Genomic DNA, 19,612 nt, shown 5'->3' with positions numbered 1-19,612 from the left:
GATAACAAGCTAGCACAGCTCTGGCTTAGCCAGAAGATTATTTTAAAATAGTCTGGTGTTATTAAGGCTTCCTATTTTCATCTGTACTTGAGGAAGAATTCACCAAGTAAACAGAGCATCTTTCATATCCATCAACAGCTGTCACAGGCCAGCCTACAGACAAATGCTGCACTAATTTAACCCTTTCATGTTTTCCTCTCCTATGTATTAAATTTCAGAGCTTTACATACGTTATTTCCCTTAATCCTCACCACCTCTGGGTCATGTGTTATTAGCTCCATTTTAGAGATAACGAAAGGGAGGCTCAGAGAAATTAATAAGTATGTTTAATTTCACACAGCTTGTAAACTGTGAGTCTGGGAATCAGACCCAGAACTGATTGATTCTGAAAACTCTTTCCACTGGGTGTCGCTGCTCAATGTTTACTTTGACGTTCTCTTAGATAAGGACACATTCTACAAATTGGCCTTCTCTTTTTTCTATTTCTCATTTATTTTCCCTCTTCTTGGTGACACAATTGATATCTCATGTTTTTTGAGCATCAGTTATCGTCTTTGTCCTAACCGATTATCTCATTTAATCCTCACAGCAACCGTAAGAAGTAAATACTACCGTTATTACTTTTTTGTAGTTGAGGAACTTAAAACTCTAGAGAAGCATAATAAAATGCCAGGGTTCCTCAGTAATTAGGTGGAAGGACTGGGAATAAATTATCTCAAAAGGTGTTCAAACCTACTGTTGCAGAATCAAATAATGATGTTGATCACCCTTTAGATCAATAGATTTAGGATTTTAAGCTTGAATATGTCTTTGGCTCCTGACTAGGGTTGAACTGGAGAGCCTGGCCAGCCAGGCAGCAGCCTTAGACCTAAATCTGCAAGCAACAATAAAACATCACTGAGATAAATCAAAAAAATAACTATTGCCAATCAACTCAGGTTTCCACCTTTGGCTGCTAGAAGCTGCACCACCAAACTTATAGCAGATACATAAGAGTCCCTTGATAACTGTGTGAGATCAAATTTTGTAACTGAATAATGCAGGCTATGATGCTATCTACGTAGAACGAAATCTTAAAATTTAATTCCTATAGTTACCTTTATCCTGAATGAGAGTTGGCTAATGATATATAATTAGGAGTTAATAAATACTGAAATAAAAGACAACTTCCAATAATTAAAGTGTTACGTCGAGTGTTAATAATGCATCAGTCATATTTTAAACATAACGAGATTCAACCTTTTATTGAAACAGTTAATTGCTTTGTACCTCAACAAGTAAATTTTGAATAAATAATTTCAAACGATTATTTTGTAGGACATTACAGTATCATCTTGTCCACTGTGCCTTGATATTTTCTTCAGATCCTGCCCCTGCTAACAGTAGGCTTGTTCTACCCTCTCTAATTCCTTAGTCACGTTCAGTGTTTCGGCTACTGCCTGCAAGATACATGGAGTCCAGTTCACATTCTCTTTGTTCAAAGGGAACTTAGAATTTTTCTGTGTTTGGTTTGGAAATGTTCAGAAGGTATGATATATTAGGCTCACATAATTTAAATTATAAGTGGAATCAGAATAGATCTCTGTAAATATAACAAGTTAAAAACCTTCAGAAGGCTATACTATCCACTGGCTTAAATATTTTAGTCCTGGGGATTCACTTTAGTCCTACCACAAAATTCTTAATGGCCTAAAGTGCAAGTCCCTGAGCCAGGCGTCACAATGGATAGAGGTAATAGAATGTAGTTCCTGGCCTCTGGGATTTTATATTCTAGAGGGTTTGACAGAAACAAATAACTCATGGATCAAGAAGAGCTTTTTCTTTTTTTTTTTTTTTTTTTGCGGTATGCGAGCCTCTCACTGTTGTGGCCTCTCCCGTTGTGGAGCACAGGCTCCGGACGTGCAGGCTCAGCGGCCATGGCTCACGGGCGCAGCCGCTCCACGGCGTGTGAGATCTTCCCGGACCGGGGCACGAACCTGTGTCTCCTGCATTGGCAGGCGAACTCTCAACCACTGCGCCCCCAGGGAAGCCCCAAGAAGAGCTTTTTATTTATTATTTATTTTATTTTATTTTTTTTGCGGTACGCGGGCCTCTCACTGTTGTGGCCTCTCCTGTTGCGGAGCACAGGCTCCGGACGCGCAGGCTCAGCGGCCATGGCTCACGGGCCCAGCCGCTCCGCGGCATGTGGGATCTTCCTGGACCAGGGCACGAACCCGTGTCCCCTGCATCAGCAGGTGGACTCTCAACCACTGCGCCACCAGGGAAGCCCTCCAGGAAGAGCTTTTTAATTGTCATTTGGAACCACAAGCGATGTGCTGTTTGAGGATAGAACTTCTAGAGATCATTTACATTAGTCTGATTAGGGTAGACAGTAGAAGCAGCCTTTAGATGATATTTTAAAGAGCATGGGATTTACCAAGGCTCAGATTGGGGTGGGGGTGGAGGAGTGGGAGAGAAAGAGAAGGAATACTTCAGTTGAAACACTTTGGATGAGTAGTGGAAAGGGCTTTCCCTAGGGTTGGCTAGGAAAAGACTTGTAGACGGATGTAGTTGGGGGTGGAGCCAGTGCTTAGTAGAGGGAGGGAAGGCTTAAAACCAGTGGGGGTAGTGGCTTCTCAGATGATATTTTTTTGCGGTACGTGGGCCTCTCACAGTTGTGGCCTCTACCATTGCGGAACACAGGCTCCGGACGCGCAGGCTCAGCGGCCATGGCCCACGGGCCCAGCCGCTCCACAGCATGTGGTATCCTCCTGGACTGGGGCACGAACCTGCGTCCCCTACATCGTCAGGCAGACTCCCAACCACTGCGCCACCAGGGAAAGCCCTCGGATGATACTTGTCATGGGAGGCTATGGAGACGTACCACGCTAGGGGTATTTGCTCTTGTATGTTCCTCCAGCAGTGCAGCACGTTATGGACTGTTTACCAGGTGGCTGACCAAAGCCAGAGAAGCAACCACCCATAATGGAATATGAAGACAGATGTTATACTCTCTGTTCTTTTCCTTATTGTTATACTTTTATCCATTGAATCATGGACTTTTTTTTTTCTATTGTACTCAAACTCCAAAGATGTCAAGGGCTGAATCATAAATACCATCCCCCCTCCTTCCATCCCTCCAGCAGATCTTGAGCATCTGCTGTGTTCTACATTCTGTGCTAGACGTTGGGGTTACAAAGAATTAGAAAAGCTCTGACCTCAAGAAGTTCATGGTAGTCTCATGGGGCAAGAAGATACACTACCAAGTAATTAAAGTGTGCCTGATATTCTATGGGAAAATAGAGGGGGAAGTGCATAGCTATGGCTTCATAAAAAAAGGTGATTTTTAACTTGAGTTACAAAGGATAGATAGGTGTTGTTCATGTGGAGGAGGAGAAAGAATGACAGCCATTGATTGAACTCTGCTATGCAGCAGGCACCAGATCGGGTTTTATTCTATATTAAGTAACATTCAGTTAACCCTGGGAGCGGTTGTCTTATCTCTATTTTACAGATAAAAAACACAGGATCAGAGAGATGAAGTGACTCTCAAGATTACATGCTCAGTGCTGTAAGCGCTGAAGCATAAGCCCAAATCTGCAGAATCAAAAGACTCATGGTAGTTCCACTGTGACATCGCAAAAGAGTGAAAATGTTAATTGCTTAACATTAAGAGAGAGGGAGAAATAGGGACAAGAATAACCTCCAGCTGTGAAGCAAGCAGAGTTCATCTAATCCATGTCACTATCTACTATGGCTCAACATGGCAGCCCTCTTTCAAACTAAGGCAATGTTCCTTGATCTGGACTTTTTGAGTCATCTTCTCAAAAGCAACATTCACCTGTCATATTTTCCATATTCTCAAAGCCTCTTGTTATACCAATATTGTAATGAAACTAACGGTTTTAAATAGGTTGATCTGTAAACAAATCAGTAAAATTTCCCAGCCCACTGTCTTTAGCACATCAAAATTATTTTCCTAGCATAGCAATTTTTAATAAAAATATTAAGCGAGTCACATATATAAATTTCTGTAAACTACAATAAAAAGTAAACACAAGTGAAATTACTTTTATTAATATATTTTTCCATCCATAGTCAAAATATCATTTCAATAAGTAATCAACATTAAAATTATTTACCGTGTTTTTTGCGTTCTTTATCTCCTATTAAGTCTTTGAAATCTGGTGTCCATTTTACTCTTAGCATCTCAATTTGGACTGCCTGCATTTCAAGCACTCAGTAGCTCATGTGGCTGACGGCTATTGTATTTATTGGACAGTGCAGCCCATGGGAGATGCACAATGAGTTGTTTTAATAGTGGACTATCATGTACTGCAGCAAGCTAGTAGAAAGGGTGTTTTTGGTCTGGGGTGGTTTTCTTCTCACACCACAGCAAATAAGTAGGCTAGGGTTCTCAACCTTAGCTGAACTTTAGAATTACTTAGGAAACTTAATAGCTCAGTGTTCCACCAGAGTTTTGATTTGGTTGGCCCACTGCGGGCTGTAAACATCAGTGTTTGTTTGTTTGTTTGTTTAAAGCATCCTAGATGATTCTAGTATGTAGTCAGGGCTGGGAATCACTAAGGTAGATAGAGCCAAGTTTTCCTCTTGCTTTGACTAGTCCCAGGAAAGGGTCAGGACAAATGGAAGAACAGCAAGCACCTTCTCGTTCTCTGCCTTAGTGAGAAATAGACCATTAGAGTTTCCTTGGAAATTTCTACTAACTAGTAGTGTCTGCTTTGCTTTGATTTGAAGATATTGAATCCCCCGTAGGGCTCATATACTTCAGTGGTCCCATCCTTATCAATCGTTTATTGATTTGGGCTTTTTTGTGAAAATCTAAATAGAATTGACTCATCTTTAAATAAGACTTGTTTTAAGCATCTGATAAACTACTGAACTAAAAAGCTCTAGTTAGATAATCTTAAAAAGAGATATATATATATATATATGTATATTTTTAGTGAAAAGTTAGGCGTATATAGACTTCTGTAGGAACTGATTTCTAATGAGGAAAAAAATAATGCCTTAGACCTTTGCACTTGATGTGAAACAATTCAGATCTCTGTATTTGCATTTCTCTTCATGGTCTTCATGGTCTGGGGCTTGTGATGTGAGGAGTATCAGCAAAAAAGGCAGGATGTAAATATCTGCTGTCTGTGCCCCAGGCCTGATCCTTTGTCAGCCATAATAGAACATAAAAATGCATGAATGTCCTCCACTCCATCCTTAGCTAATGTCCCATTTGTATCTAATGTTATAGATGCCATTGTAAATTACCCTTAAATTAAGAATTGCATTCTCTCAATAACAAGGTCAGGTTAATAACTCGAGTTTAAAAGGAAGACATCAAGCTTTCCTAATGCTGAAGCAAATACCATTCAAATGAGTAGATCAATATGACTTTAAGTCTTCATTAATATAGTAAAATTATTAGCACCTGGTTACCCAGAGTATCTAATACCAGTATGCAATTGCTTTTTTTATGATTATTACAACTGTGACTTATTCTCTTTTTAACTCCTAAGCATTCTCTTTGGAGAGTACTTTTTTCTAATGTGCACAGAGAAGCCTTAGGCTCATGGCAACGATATTTACTACTCTCAATATTAGGATATTTCTCCATTTTGTACCCATTTACAACATTCATGAAACATCTGCCAAAGTGCTGAAATCAGCTTTGGGAAAGTAAACTAACGGTGCCCTGTGAAATGAGGAGGTTTGAGAGCCTAGGATTTGGAAGGCTGTAATTACTCCAGTTCTTGCACTGTAATCTGTATCTTTAGCATTGGGACACATGGTGAGTCATGAAACAAAACACTGATGCCCATGTAAGGCTCCTATAAATGAAGCTTCTGTGCTAAATGTAAGCAAGGCCTGAACCTATGCACACACACATGCACACAGTCACCAACTCCAGAAGCAGAATTGGAATATGCTTCCAAGAAAACTTACTAACTTTAACACTTCACAACCTATAGCCATTATTTAAATAGCCAAGTCACGTGTCATTAGTGATAGCCTCTATTTCCACTTTGGCACCCTAAAGGTATTTGCTAGTGATGGCCATATCCTCAAACTTTGAAATTAGAATTCACAACTTTAAGAAAAGAGCTAACTTGCCTGAACTCAGAGAACCAAATGTAGAATCATGCTGTGACAAATAGTCTATAGTCTATAGTATTATGATGTAGCCAGTCAGATTAGGGACAATTTAATATAGCAAGAGAACAGTCAGCTGCATTGAGTCAATCCCCTAGGGTTCTATTAAAATCAGATGAATCAGAGCATCATGGCTGCTAATCTTGTGCTCATCCAAATCGTATGTGAATAGGCTGAGCCTGCAGATTTGGGTTGAGAAAACCCTAAATGCAGTCTCTCCTTAGATATTTAACACACAAGCTGATTGGCACATTTCTAAATGGGCTTCAGTTAGATTCACTGAACAGATTTTACCAAGAACTTCCCAGTTCCTCTCAGACACACATTTAGGGATCCATCTGTCATTTTTAAGTTTTTTGGTTTTGATCACTTAGTAGGAAGGTTGATGTAAAGAATTTACAAAGATTGAGTCTGTTTCTTCGGTCTGTTTTATCTGTAGCAGTAGGCCTGAGTTCATCAAAGGTGAAGCACAACTCCAAAATGTTTGGCTTTGGTTAAATACTTCTTACCCATGTTTTTTGGCATAGATGTCATCAAGTCTCTCTGGATTAAACTTCTCTCAGCTAACAACTGTAAATCATGGCAGTATGATCATTAAAAAGATTTTTTTTCCTGGTTGAGATGCATACCTATTTGAAGATGCTGCAGTGTGTAATGGGAAGCCTTCTTACCAGCAAGGATGATGGAAGATTTCTTTATAAATCATTTCATGGGAGACAAGCAGAGTTTAGCTTTATTAAGAGCTGGTGGAATTGAATCGGCACTTAGCAAAGAGTATCTAAGGCACATGGGATGCTTAAGAACATAAATATACCATTGAGTCATTAGATACCTGTTCTTGTTAAAATTGCTCATGCAAAATTCCTATTAGTTTCAAACCGTCTGATGTAATTAGTGCATAGAATTACATTTGACCTAGGTCTGCAGCTGGCATTTTTGACCACTCAGAAGTGATACTATTGATAAAAGAAAAAACAAATCAGGAGATTGCCAGGCAAACATACTTGTGAATCTCACAATGGAAAATTTAAAAGTACCTTTGCAGTCAAATGTGCAACAAAATATTTTCATTTTACCAATAATGTGTCAGTGGTATTTTATTTAAAGGGGAAAGACATTTGATGTATATTAATTTTATGAAAAATCAGGTTTTCAATGTTTCAAACAGTCTTGCGTTCCAGCATTGTAGAAGCAAATTAATATCTTGGGTTCCATATCTAATTTAGAGTTTATCAACACTGCAATGTGAAAGAGGCAGAGGACAGTGATTCTGGGAGAAAAATAGCATTTTGTTGATTACCTATTTTGAACAAAAGTTATGATAAATATTTTCATATACTTATTCCAGTTGAGCTGATGAAGGATCTGATGCCCATTGAAATTAAGAAACACATGTAAATTTCCCCAATTATATGGTATAATAGAGCCAGAGTTTGTCCAGAACCAAGTTCCGGTTAACAGGCACTGCCGAAGAGCACTGAAGTTGAATTTCTAGAGCAACAGTTTGATTTTTGACCCATCCAAATTAAACCAGCATTTACTGGGCAGATACACTGTGCAAAGTGCTATGTTCTCATGGTTTACAGCTGAGCAGGTGACAGGGAAATAAATTGTGCACGCTTATGCAATATACAAGGAAACATTTCCTGCCCCCAACACTTGGATTAGGCATGCTTTCTGTATGCCCCACATAGCATCCACAGAAATCTGGATAATTTAGGTTATGATGTAGTAACAAACAAAACCCCAGATCTTAGAGATTGAACACATTTAAACACCACAGTGTTTGGGGTATTCACTGTTTGTTGGATGAATGGCAGTATTGTTCTGTTTGCGCGTTCACAATAATTAGTTTTAGAGTCTATGGTCAGGTGGAAAATTTAGAAAATCCTTCAGTTTCTGGATTGAAATCTCAGGAGTAAAAAAGCCGTGGGCTATTCCCACATATAGTGCCACAAGGGATATTTCAGAAAAAACGAAATTAACTGAAGATTCTGATGCTATATAGACCCTGAGTTTAACCTCAGAAAATGATTGGAAAGTGTCCACCCATCTTTCATGAAATGAGGGCTTATTTTTCCTGCCTGTCTAGTTTTGGTACACCAATCACATATAAACAGTCACATCCAAGAGACATTTTCATCAATTATAGAGTGCCTTCACAACATTCTATCTCAGGAAACTTCATAGCTTTTTCCTAGTGTGATTCTTTTCGCCTTTTCATTTTGAGATGAAATACCGATCAGTATAGCCTATATCAATGCTTTCACTTGGCGTAAAACCATTTGTTATCTTGTCCTTATCCTAAAAAAGCATCCCATTGTTGTATGAATTTGGGGATTTATCATTTTTGAGACTTCAGTCTCTGAAGACAGTATTTGGGGTAGATTTTAGTACTACATAACCACTTCAATATATTTAAAAACTTAAAAAAATGAGCACATTTACTTGAGATAAAGTTAAACATGCTAATAAAAGGACCAAGTTCCTTTGCTTTGAGTCATATTAACAACCTCACAAACCTCATTATTTAGTCAGAAGCTCTGATTAGAAGTTATAAATGTGAGTAAGTAAGATTTAATAAAAATTAAATTCTATAGATCTCAGATTGTTTGGAAGACATATGTTTTTAAAAATTGGGCTTGGTGGTAGTTGTATATATGATAGATGGGTAACTGCTACACAGAGGCTACTTTTTTGTTTTGTTTTGTTTTTTTGTTTTTTGCGGTACGCGGGCCTCTCACTGTTGTGGCCTCTCCCGTTGCAGAGCAAAAGGCTCCGGATGCGCAGCCTCAGCGACCATGGCTCACGGGCGCAGCCGCTCCGCGGCATGTGGGATCTTCCCGGACCAGGGCACGAACCCGTGTCCCCTGCATCGGCAGGTGGACTGTCAACCACTGCGCCACCAGGGAAGCCCACAGAGGCTACTTTTGATGTATTTACAGGGACAAGAGTGCTTGCCAGGAAAAGAATGGAATGCTTTAGGATTCCTGTCTCATTTGAAGTCCTTCTTGGACGCTGTCCCCTGCCAGCCATCTTTGTTGAGTGGGAAATGGGCTGTGTAACCCAATGTCCTTGACCATAGATTATTGAAAAGTGAGTGGGAGAAAGAGAGAGAGGAGGACAAGAACAGAAGAACGGAGAAGGTAGAGGCTCAGGGGAGGAGAAAGAAGATGGTCAGAGAGAAGGAGAGTTGTGGTCTCTGGAGCTGCCCAAATCCTATTCTCCTAGAGCTAGGATTCTTTAGTTTTTTTAATAAGCATTTTTCCATAAGCAGTTTGTTTTTCCTTGGTAACTTGAGGAGGACTGTGGTTTTTGCAAACAATGACCAAAAATAGCCTTATTAGAGTAATCACCTATAAGCAATGAGCTCTCATAGGGCATCTAAAAAAGAACTGATGTGCACTGAACTTTTTAGGAAACATATCTTGTAGACAGTTGTTTCTGGACTGGAATTTTGTTTTCTCACCTTCTGGCATGCCCCTTTGGTGGTCCTTTTTTTACTCATGAGGCAGTGAGAATTGTTATAAACTGCCCCTTCTTTTGATATATTCAAGTGCTCTAAAAAGAAAATGATACTAAAGCACAAAAATCAAAAACTTCGACACACTTCTCCCCCACCATAAACAACTGCTTTTGCTTGACTTGACCTGAATAGCAATATCTTCAGTTCTTCATTTTCTTTATGCAATTTTAATTTTTATTAGTAAAGTTTTAGAAACTTTTAATCACTTAAAATAAGCAAAACACTAATAATAGCTAGCATTTGGAGTACTTTCTCTGTATCGGATATTGTGCTCCCAGAACTCTAATTCAGGAAACTGAGGCTAAGTCACATGAAGGATGTGCAGCTAGTGAATTCGGAGCTTGGATTAGAAGCCAGGCAGTCTGATTTCAGAGCCACTTCACCCATCAAGCAACTATGGTTACCAGGGTCTTTGATCATGTCTGGCTCCAAGGGTTATTAGAGAAGGCTAGGACTCAAACTTTGAAATTTTGTGTGCATATTTTAACCCTTAGTGTATCATTATTAGGAGGTTAACATGTGTATTTTATTCTTTCAAGAATAGCCTTCTTGCTTTCCATTTCTTTTCTACAAAAAGCGTAGGCTTTTCACATACTGCTTGCAGAATATGAATCCTGATTTTCAAGATAAGAGAAGCTCAGCTAGTGTTAATAGAAACATATTGTTTGTTTTCCCTATTTAATCCATTTTTCCAGGAACCACATATTGCCCCATTGAATTCCCACTGTAGCACCCTGGATGGAAAAATAATTCAGAGTATACTGTACTTGGAGAGAAGCTTGGATGAATATAGTTACCAGGCAACCATACCCTCTTCTTCACAACTGACTTTCTCCTCAAGGTTTACCTCTATCCGTGCTTTTTTCCCCCCTTTTTTTTTCAAGCTGGATCTAATATTTATTCTACACTACTAGTAAGAAATGTCACTTATTCATAATATGGATCAAATGTAAGAATTTGTAATTATTAGGAAAGGTTTAAAACTGTTGCTTTCCCCTCTTCTGGAGTAGAGCAGAAAGTGAAGGTTATTTTTATTTTACATATTTAAGGTGTACAACACAATGATTTGATATGTATACATTGTGAAATGGTTGCCACAATCAAGCTAGTTAACAAATCCATTGCCCCACATGGTCACCACCCCTTTTGTGTGTTGAGTGTGTTGAGAACTTTGAAGATCCACTCTGTCTGCAGACTTCAAGTACACAATATAGTATTATTAACAGAAAGTAAAGCTTAATTGCTTGAGGAACTGGTCCTACTACCCAAAGGAAGTGCCAGAATTCTCCCTTCACTTTATAAATGCAAGGCCAAAGCTTTCATAACGCGCTAAGTCTAAGTAACTGGCGGGTTGCAGGTCACTGAGAATAAACTTGAATGCTCTCAGCAGTACCCAAGATGTATTATGTTTGCATCACTGGGTTATTCAAAGGATAAAAAAATATTTAAGTTTTGGTCATTGTTTGCTCTTTTTATGTAAGGACTTTCTTAGTCTTTTTAAAAAATATGATCACTTGCCTATTTCTCATCTTAGAGTTGGAGAACAGGAAAACAAAACATAGTCCCTGAATTTTATCTGTTTATTCATAGAGCGGGTATTTACTGAGTGCCTGCAGTGGTGCTGGTTAATATAGTGGTCAACAGCATGAGCTCCGGAGTAAGAAGAACTGAGTAGTAAGACATTACCATTATAGGATCTCAGGTCCATGGTTCACAATCTCTAAGCCTCAGCTTCCTAACTTATAAAATGTGTGTCATATTGCGACCTACTCAGGGTAGTTTTAAGAACTGAAGGAGATAATGTCCCTAAAACCTTGATAAAGAGATCTGTGATTTGAGTCTTGAGATTTGTGGCAAAAGGAAAACACTCAATACAACATAACTGATTATTATGTTCGTGTCTAGAACACATCAAATGCTTAATACTTAGGTGGGGAAGAGTTTATGCATGTCTAGGAGCCTGTGTTAAGATCTGTGTAGAATTTAGATGCATAAAAAGATAGCCCTTGCCCTTTAGAATCTCCTGTGGTAAAAGTGACAGAGGTAGAGGTAGAGATAAAGATTAGAATCAGTCAAAAGTAATGAAATACTATATATGAGTTTAGAAAAGCAGAACCAGTTTACACGTGGGTGAAGCATCAGGGAAGATTTTATGGAGGAGGTGACTTTGAATAGAAGCATGAAAAATTGAACATTTATATTTGTGGAGATACTATGATATTGGAGATAAAGCTCTGAGAGAATAAAGGTATATTTTCCCCCAGGATTCTGTCCTCAGCAGAAGGTGTGTATAGTAATGATATCATATTTGGAAAGAGAAAATACCATTTCTTTCTAAGAATTGGCATGAATTCCTCTCCTAAATGAATAGTTGTGGTAATTGCATAGGACCTAGGGAGTTGGCTAGGACTCCTTTTGGACTGGTTAGGAAAACTAAAACCAAGCTGGTTTTAAAATTTTAAACGTTCTTTTCTTTCAAGTTCTCTAGCTTGTCAAATGATTTTATAAAATTGTTGGTGCATTATAATTTTATAATATAGTCTTGGAAGAGTATATGGACCCTGTTCACATGTACTGAGGTACTAAGGTCTTTGCTATATTTAAACTTCTTCATCTTCTTTCCACTTTGTTGTACTTATAAAACATAAGCCTTTCCTTGCGGCGGAGAGAGGAACTGTAACAAGCACCTGGCACCTGAGATGCAATTAAATCGGAGGTGCAGTTTAATCATGCAGCCTATGTGGTGATGTATCTGCATCAGACTTAATCCTGAGAACCTCTTTAAAAACCAGCGCTCTGTTGGAGGTCAATCCCCATGCTTGTCACAGGGTCTAAAGTGACCATTAGTGCCTTACTCTGTATTTCCAAATGGCATTTGGGACGGAAAGAATTTATTGAGCACATTTTCTATGTTAGCCACTGTGCTAACGGGATTATTTCAGTGCTCTTCTCAGTGATTCTGTGAGGAAGGTAATAGCATCAGCCCTTTCTCACTGATGAGACCATGAGGCTTAGGCTAAGGAACCTGGGCAAATCTCATACCCAGGCACTGGTGAGGGCAGCCTGGAAATTCAGTTCTGATTTTAAAGACTGTGTTCTCAATTACTATGTCTCCCAGGTTGCCTGAGGAGAAATTACTCTTTAAAAAGTTACACGTACATGCATAAATACATTTCCACATGGTATATAATGTTTTCTTTCTTTATATTCCATTGTAATCTAGCCAGCTACTTTTTTTTTTTTTTTTTTTTTTTTTTTTTTTTTGTGGTACGCGGGCCTCTCACTGTTTTGGCCTCTCCCGCTGCGGAGCACAGACACGCTCCGGACGCGCAGGCTCAACGGCCATGGCTCACGGGCCCAGCCGCTCCGCGGCATGTGGGATCCTCCCGGACCGGGGTGTCCCCTGCATCGGCAGGCGGACTCCCAACCACTGCGCCAGCAGGGAAGCCCGCTACTTCTTAAAGGATCAAAAAAACAAGACCTTTGCCATCTTGCACTGAGTTTTAAGACTCGTACATTTTTTCTAATGTTCAAGTCAGAAGGCATTGGGAGAGATTTGGAAATAAAAGGAAACTTCCTCTTCATTTTCGGAGGAATGCAACTAGATGTAACCAGTTGTGACGTAGCTTGTGAGTATAATCAGCGAAACCATTGGGCCATTGATGCTATTTATCAAAATTTTTTCAGCAATTATGTTTTGCTTTCTCTTCATGTATTGTTCAGTTCGCTGGCAGCTCAGCTTCCCTTGGGGAACCACATAGTGTGACAGGAAGAGTATGTCTCCAACAACTAGGATTGAGCCCCTGTAGTTGTGTTAACTTCAGCCTATCATTAAACCTCTTAATGCTCCAGTTTTCTCATCTTCTAAGATGGAGTAAAAATATTTGCCTTTCAAGGTTATTTAAAAATGGAAGCAGATGATGCAGTTGAAGTACTTAGCAATAGATCTGGTATATAATAATCTACCTGAAAAGTGGAAATACTGGTTTTTTAAACCTCAAACTTCTGTTCCATTTTTTGTAACATGAATAATACCTACTTTCCAGGTGTGTGTGCATGTGTATGAGATGACTAAATATAAATACTATATGTAGACAGCATAGCACCTGGTAGAATCTCATTGAACATTGGATCCTCTCTTCCCATTAATTCACATTAAAAACACATTCTTGTCATCTTTATTTTCTTTTCCTTATTGATGTTCCTATCTCTTTATTGTCCACCACAACATGCTTGGCTTCTATGAAACTTACTGTTTCCTAGTTTTAACTTTAATAGTCAAGGAAGAGAAAAGCCCGCACAAAATGCAATTTCACCAGGAAGAGAATAAGCCACTTTTCAGGCAAAGAGATGAAGAACTTAAAATGTAGGCTCCTTTTCAATATTTCAGGAAAACACTTTACATACAGTTCTGGGAATGTAGCCAAAATGAGAAAGCCGAGAGTTATATCCGGCAGATATTATGAGAGGGTAAGAGGAGTCACAGATATCCAATTACTTCTATAATAAAAGTACAACATCCCATACCTTTCTATCCACATCTTTGTTTTAGAAGGAAAGGCGAGGGGTGGAGGTTATGAAGTAAATCTTTAAAGCTTATTTGGAAAGCTTCTCTCTTTTCCTCTCACTGTCTTCTGTTTTATAGTGCAGGTTTAAGCTAAAAGCCAGGCGAGCTCCTGCTCAGAGCATTACTCTTAGAAAATTCTTTGGAATCAGATTTAATAATGTACATCCATCCATTTAGTAAATTTTCTGAACACCTACCACATGCCAGGCACTGTGAATGATGCTAAGAATTCAATCAAGGAATTGGAGGAAACTTTCTGTATGCTCACACACCCACATCTACCAATGTTCATGCATCTGCACCCAAACACTCTCTCTTTTTTCCTGTTGCAGTGAAAATAAACCTCCTCACCCCCAGCTGCTTTCCATGGTCTGTTCCTTCTGTTGGATAAGGTGTCCCGTGGTTGCTCTTCTGCTCAAGGACTTCACTCTTGCAATTGCCCCCCATCAGTTTTCTTTCTCTTTCTGTAAGCAAGCTTATCCCTTTTGATAAAGTGGGATCCCACTTACAAAATCTATCCCCATGACTCACATCACTCTCCAAAGACAGCCCCATTTCTCTAATCCCTCTTTTGGCAAAATCCCTTGAAAGAGTTGTCTATACTCCATTTCCTTTCCTTCCAGGCTTTCTTGAAACTGCTTCATTTTAGCATTCATCCCCATTACTCCCCAAGACTGCTCATGTCAAGGTTGTCAGGCACTGGCTGTATTGCTGAACCCAGCACTCCATTCTCAGTTCTCATGCTACTAACCCAGCAGCAGCAACAGACCCTTGGTTTCCAGGATGCCACATTCTCCTGGTTTTCCTTCTACCTCACAGGGAATCCCTCTCAGTCTCCTTTGCTCTTTCCTTTTCATCTTTCCAAGTACTAAATGCTGGAGTGCCCTGAAAGTTCTCAGACCTTTACTTTGTTTTCCTCATAAGTGAATCCGTCTATTCCAACGATTTCAAATGCCAATAACTCCCAAATGTGTATCTCCAGTCTCAAAACTCCTTCCTTAACTGCACAATTGTACAGCCAACTGTTTACTTGACATTTCTACAGCTGAAACTTCACCCATCTCAAACTGAACTCTTAATTTCTACCTTTCAGACTTCTCTCCAAGTATTTCATTTTTGATCAGTGTAACTCTAATCTTTAAACCAGGGGTCCCCAACCCCGAGGCCATGGACGGGTAGCCATCTGTGGCCTGTTAGGAAGTGGGCCACACAGCAGGAGGTGAACGAGCGCCGGCAAGCAAAGCTTCATCTGTATTTACAGCCATTCCCCATCACTTGCATCACCGCCTGAGCTCCGCCTCCTGTCAGATCAGCGGCGGCGTTAGGTTCTCATAGGAGCTCGAACCCTACCGTGAACTGCGCATGCGAGGGATCTAGGTTGCGCGCTCCTTATGAGAATCTAATGCCTGATGATCTGAGGTGGAGCTGAGGGGTGATGCTAGCGCTGGGGAGTACATTTTAAAGTGTCAGGTCTTGGATTAAAATCAGATCAGTCAGCTTGTTAACATGTATTTGTGTACTGTCTTTCCCTTCCTTACATAATGATCTTATTGCTCCATCTTTCCTTTTCTTACCCGATGATTTAATATAATTGATACCAAATGAACTAAACCAGGCTCCCTTTCTGGACCATGCTAACTGGCTAAGTCTTTTTAAATCAATCAAGGCTGACATGTTTCTCTTCATTCCTTCTAGCCTTCCATTTTGCTTGATTGCGTTATTGCCCTGCATCTGTTTCCAGTCCCCGTGTCCACATATCAACCTTCCTTGCACATGTTAGAAATTATTATTCAGTGCCCTCCATGAGAGCTCATCTCCATCCTTTTGCAGGGCACTACTTTTTCCAGCTGCCACACTGTCTTGCAACTTGTTTCCCCCTTGGTCTCAGTACATAAGTGCCAATCTCCACTGGCAGCTCTTTCAGCAGCATTGGTGCCAGCCTCCTTCTGATGCAGGTGGAACTCCTGGGAGTAGCCATGAACTATTCCCAGCTGCCTCCTCTGCTCCTGGGTCTTGCCAAAGTTTTCTTTAGACCAGCCAAGTCTCTAATCTTCAGAAAATTACTTGATGACTGCAGACGGAGCTTCATCCCTCATGAGTTCTGTCCTTTCTGAACCACCCCCAGGCCCACACATGTGGAGAAATTAGGATGTAAAATGCCTATGAAAAATCTAGTTAGTGTTTCAAAATTGTAATTGCAGCTATAAAAGGCAAGTGCAAATGTTTTTGACCTATATTGATTAGTAGGGTTTACTTTTGTGACCAAAACCCCCAAAATCTCTTTTCACGTTGTACTAACATGAGGGAGCAAGAGTACATTCCGAGTTCATATTTCCTTTAAGAAGAATCAGTAGTGTACTTGGCCAAAACTGAATTTTGCCCAGGCTGCCCAACCTCATGGTACAGGTACTATAGAAAGAAGATGAGATGGCTTTGGCGTCAGAAAGCCTTAGGGCTAAAGCCCAGCACCATCCTAAACCAGCTGTGCTATCTTGAGAAGCTACTTAAATTTCTCTATCTAGGTCTTCTCACGTATGGCAAGGGAAAGAGTAATTCCTAATTTATAATGCTGTAATAGGGATTCATTGAGGCATGAAATATGTAGTGTGAATTAATCTAGACCCATAAATCCAGGGGTGGAAGAAAACAAGCTTTCTTCATTTTCTTTAACTGGTAATTTCTGACTCTGAACCCTTCTTCTGTTGGGCTAGTAGAGATACAAAGATAACTCAATTCCATTTGTACCTGAAATTTTATTCTCACTTTCTTTAGGGAGCAATATCCACTGTTTAAGAGTATCATACAGTGGTAAGATTTTTGGCTGTTTGGTCTTGGTGGGAGAGTTAGCTGTTGTCTGAGGTCATAGGTTAACCCAGATGGCCTTGGAGACGTCCAGTGCCTCAGTGTGCATGGCCCTTTCAGACCCCGGGGCTCTCTAATTCTCTCTTCATTGCCCAGCTTGAGTGTAGAGTATTTGGTGACATTCTCTAGAGGCCCGTATCCCAGGTGTCCTTTCCTCTAGCCCTGTTGTCTTTTGTTGCTGAAAACCAGGGAATAGGTGTTCTTTGCTCTCAGGATTCATGGAGTTTTCCTCTTCCTTTGCTTCTCACTCAAGCCAAAGAAAATGTTTTACTGACAAAGGTATGGAGAGTACCCTGCTTCTCCTAGATGTTTAGTCTATATGTACAAATACCCTTTGCCCATGTTTCTCTCAGGAGCATCCAGCATTATTTGTTTAGTGGGTGAGGAAATTCAGAATACAAGTCACTCTTCCCCAAACTTTTTGAAGAAAGCAAAGAAAAATTCTGTCCTCATCCCTTGAATGAAGATTGGAAGAAGTGAGCATTAAAAGGGGCAAAATGCAGGGAAAGAAACACCTAAATTAATACTTTAAATTATTATCCTGCCTCATGTGTAATATCACAGTGACTGGCCCACCGAAGGTGCTCAAGAAGTTGGAGTTATTATTGACATAGAAAATTGATTCTCTAATACTGTTTTTTCCTCACAGAAACTGAATTTTTCAACGCCTCTCTGTGGAATATCTTTTGATTCTGGGCAATCACTTTGAGATAGCTGGCTGGGGGTCAGAAGAGACGTCTGTGGCTGTGGAACTGATCGAGGGGCAGAGAAGGATCCAACTCAACCTTTAGGTTTCCTGTGTACCATGGCGTCCAGCCAGCAACAAGACACTGTATCTCAGAAGCCACCAGAGACAAGATCACTTTCCAAGAGAAACATAAGCCTCTCATATAATCACCTACTGGTATATTTTGGCTTGTGAAGCCTAACTAGTTTGTGAAGGCGTGCCAATGAGGATGACATTTGCTTGTGTGGACAGACTAAGGATAAAGTGGTCAAAGGATAAGAAGGTGATGACTAGAAGAACAAAGATGTCATCGGAGCCAGACTGTTTGATAATAACAGCAGGAGTTCTGTAGGACACAGAAAATATGACTGTCTCCTCAGGTAAGTAATAACAGCTTATATTCGTGCAGTGCTTTTCAGTTTTATAGCACTTTTATATACCTTACTTTTCTCTTACACCTTCACGACATTGGTCTAAAAATATGTTAGTGGTTCTTATAATTTCTGCCTTTTGGATGAAAAAAACCCTGAAGCTCAGAGGAGCTTACCTGAGCTGAAACAACTAAAAAACAGTCCAGAGCTCTAGAGAACAGTGCTTTTTCCATGAAACTCCATAGTCTCCTGAAATACCTGGAAAACCTCCCCCTGCCTCTAGTTTTTGATCTATAATCTTAAGGTTGACAGGAGCTTTATATGCAATGCTGGCTACTTAAAATTACTCCTTTATGAGACTTCTCGGTTTCTGATACAGGACAATTACTGCTTTAAGGAATTCTAAACATTCAGATGAAAGGCTTTGTTTGATTTTTTAATGTTATTTGATATTTGGATCAATTTCTGTGCTTGACCATAGCTGTCTCTTTTTTTTACAGTTTGATCTCTTATCATGTATAGACTAGTATCTTAACCTTGTTATGTTTTATTATTTTCTATTTTGCATAATACTTTTGAATGAGAATCAGAAAGCATGGAGAATAAAATGGTGTGGTTTTAAGTGTAAGCCTTGTCACAGCAAGAGTAACTGACTAAATTCTGATTTTACTATCTATGTTCCTTTCATTAAGTTCATTAAGGAATCTCAGAGCAGATTTTCCATTCGATTCCCACTAAATATCTTGATCCTAAGTTGAGTCAGCTAGAACACCCTGGTATTTCAACTTTAAAAAAATATATGAGTCACTGAAGATGGTATGCCAGGTTAACCACAGACATCATTTTTAATTCTAAAAGATGCTCTGGGAAAGCAATGAAGACTCTGCTTTCTAGAGTGTAGACGACTGATTAGTGAGTGACCTTATGATCAAGCTTCTTTCCAACCCTGGGAGAATACTATAGCTAACAAGTTGTCTTTAAACTGGACTCAGAAAATTTAGTTTGTTCTTCGACCTCTAACTGATACCTATAATTCCTAAGGGGTGATAGAGTGAAATGATAAAGTCAGTCTGTTAAAGAAAGTACCCAATATCTTCACTTTCTTACACTTCAGATTCTGCCTTTGACCTCGGCACTTGGTGTTTGAAACTTTGACCTCTCCCTAGATGACTTGGACATGTCCCTCCATCTCCTACTACTCCAGGAGTACATAAGCAGCATAACTTAGGCTAGCATTAGTGCCTTGGGATTCTGTTCTGATTCTGGCTGTTTGGCTGGTACTCAGTCTGCCTGCTCTGTGGGAAGAGCCGTGAGAAAGACCTCACTCACAGGTCAACCTTACTATGAGCTGAAGTAGCAGGTTTGAAATGCTTCACCTCCAGCTGGTACTATCTTTAGACAAACAGCCTAATGGG

At 39.8% G+C, this 19,612-nt stretch overlaps 1 long non-coding RNA gene across 1 annotated transcript in view; it reads left to right on the top strand.

The window, feature by feature from the left end:
* The window catches only part of LOC132522943 (uncharacterized), a 193,548-nt gene extending 175,373 nt beyond the window's left edge, over nt 1-18,175 (top strand). The window contains exon 3 of the long non-coding RNA XR_009541384.1: nt 17,749-18,175. This is a non-coding gene — a long non-coding RNA (uncharacterized LOC132522943). The remainder of the gene's footprint in view (nt 1-17,748) is intronic.
* The last annotated feature ends 1,437 nt before the right edge of the window (nt 18,176-19,612 follow it).

Source organism: Lagenorhynchus albirostris, chromosome 7, assembly GCF_949774975.1.
Source record: "Lagenorhynchus albirostris chromosome 7, mLagAlb1.1, whole genome shotgun sequence".
NCBI lineage: Eukaryota > Metazoa > Chordata > Mammalia > Artiodactyla > Delphinidae > Lagenorhynchus > Lagenorhynchus albirostris.
The sequence above is the reverse complement of the archived record's forward strand: the minus strand, read 5'-3'. Positions and strand labels throughout refer to the sequence as shown.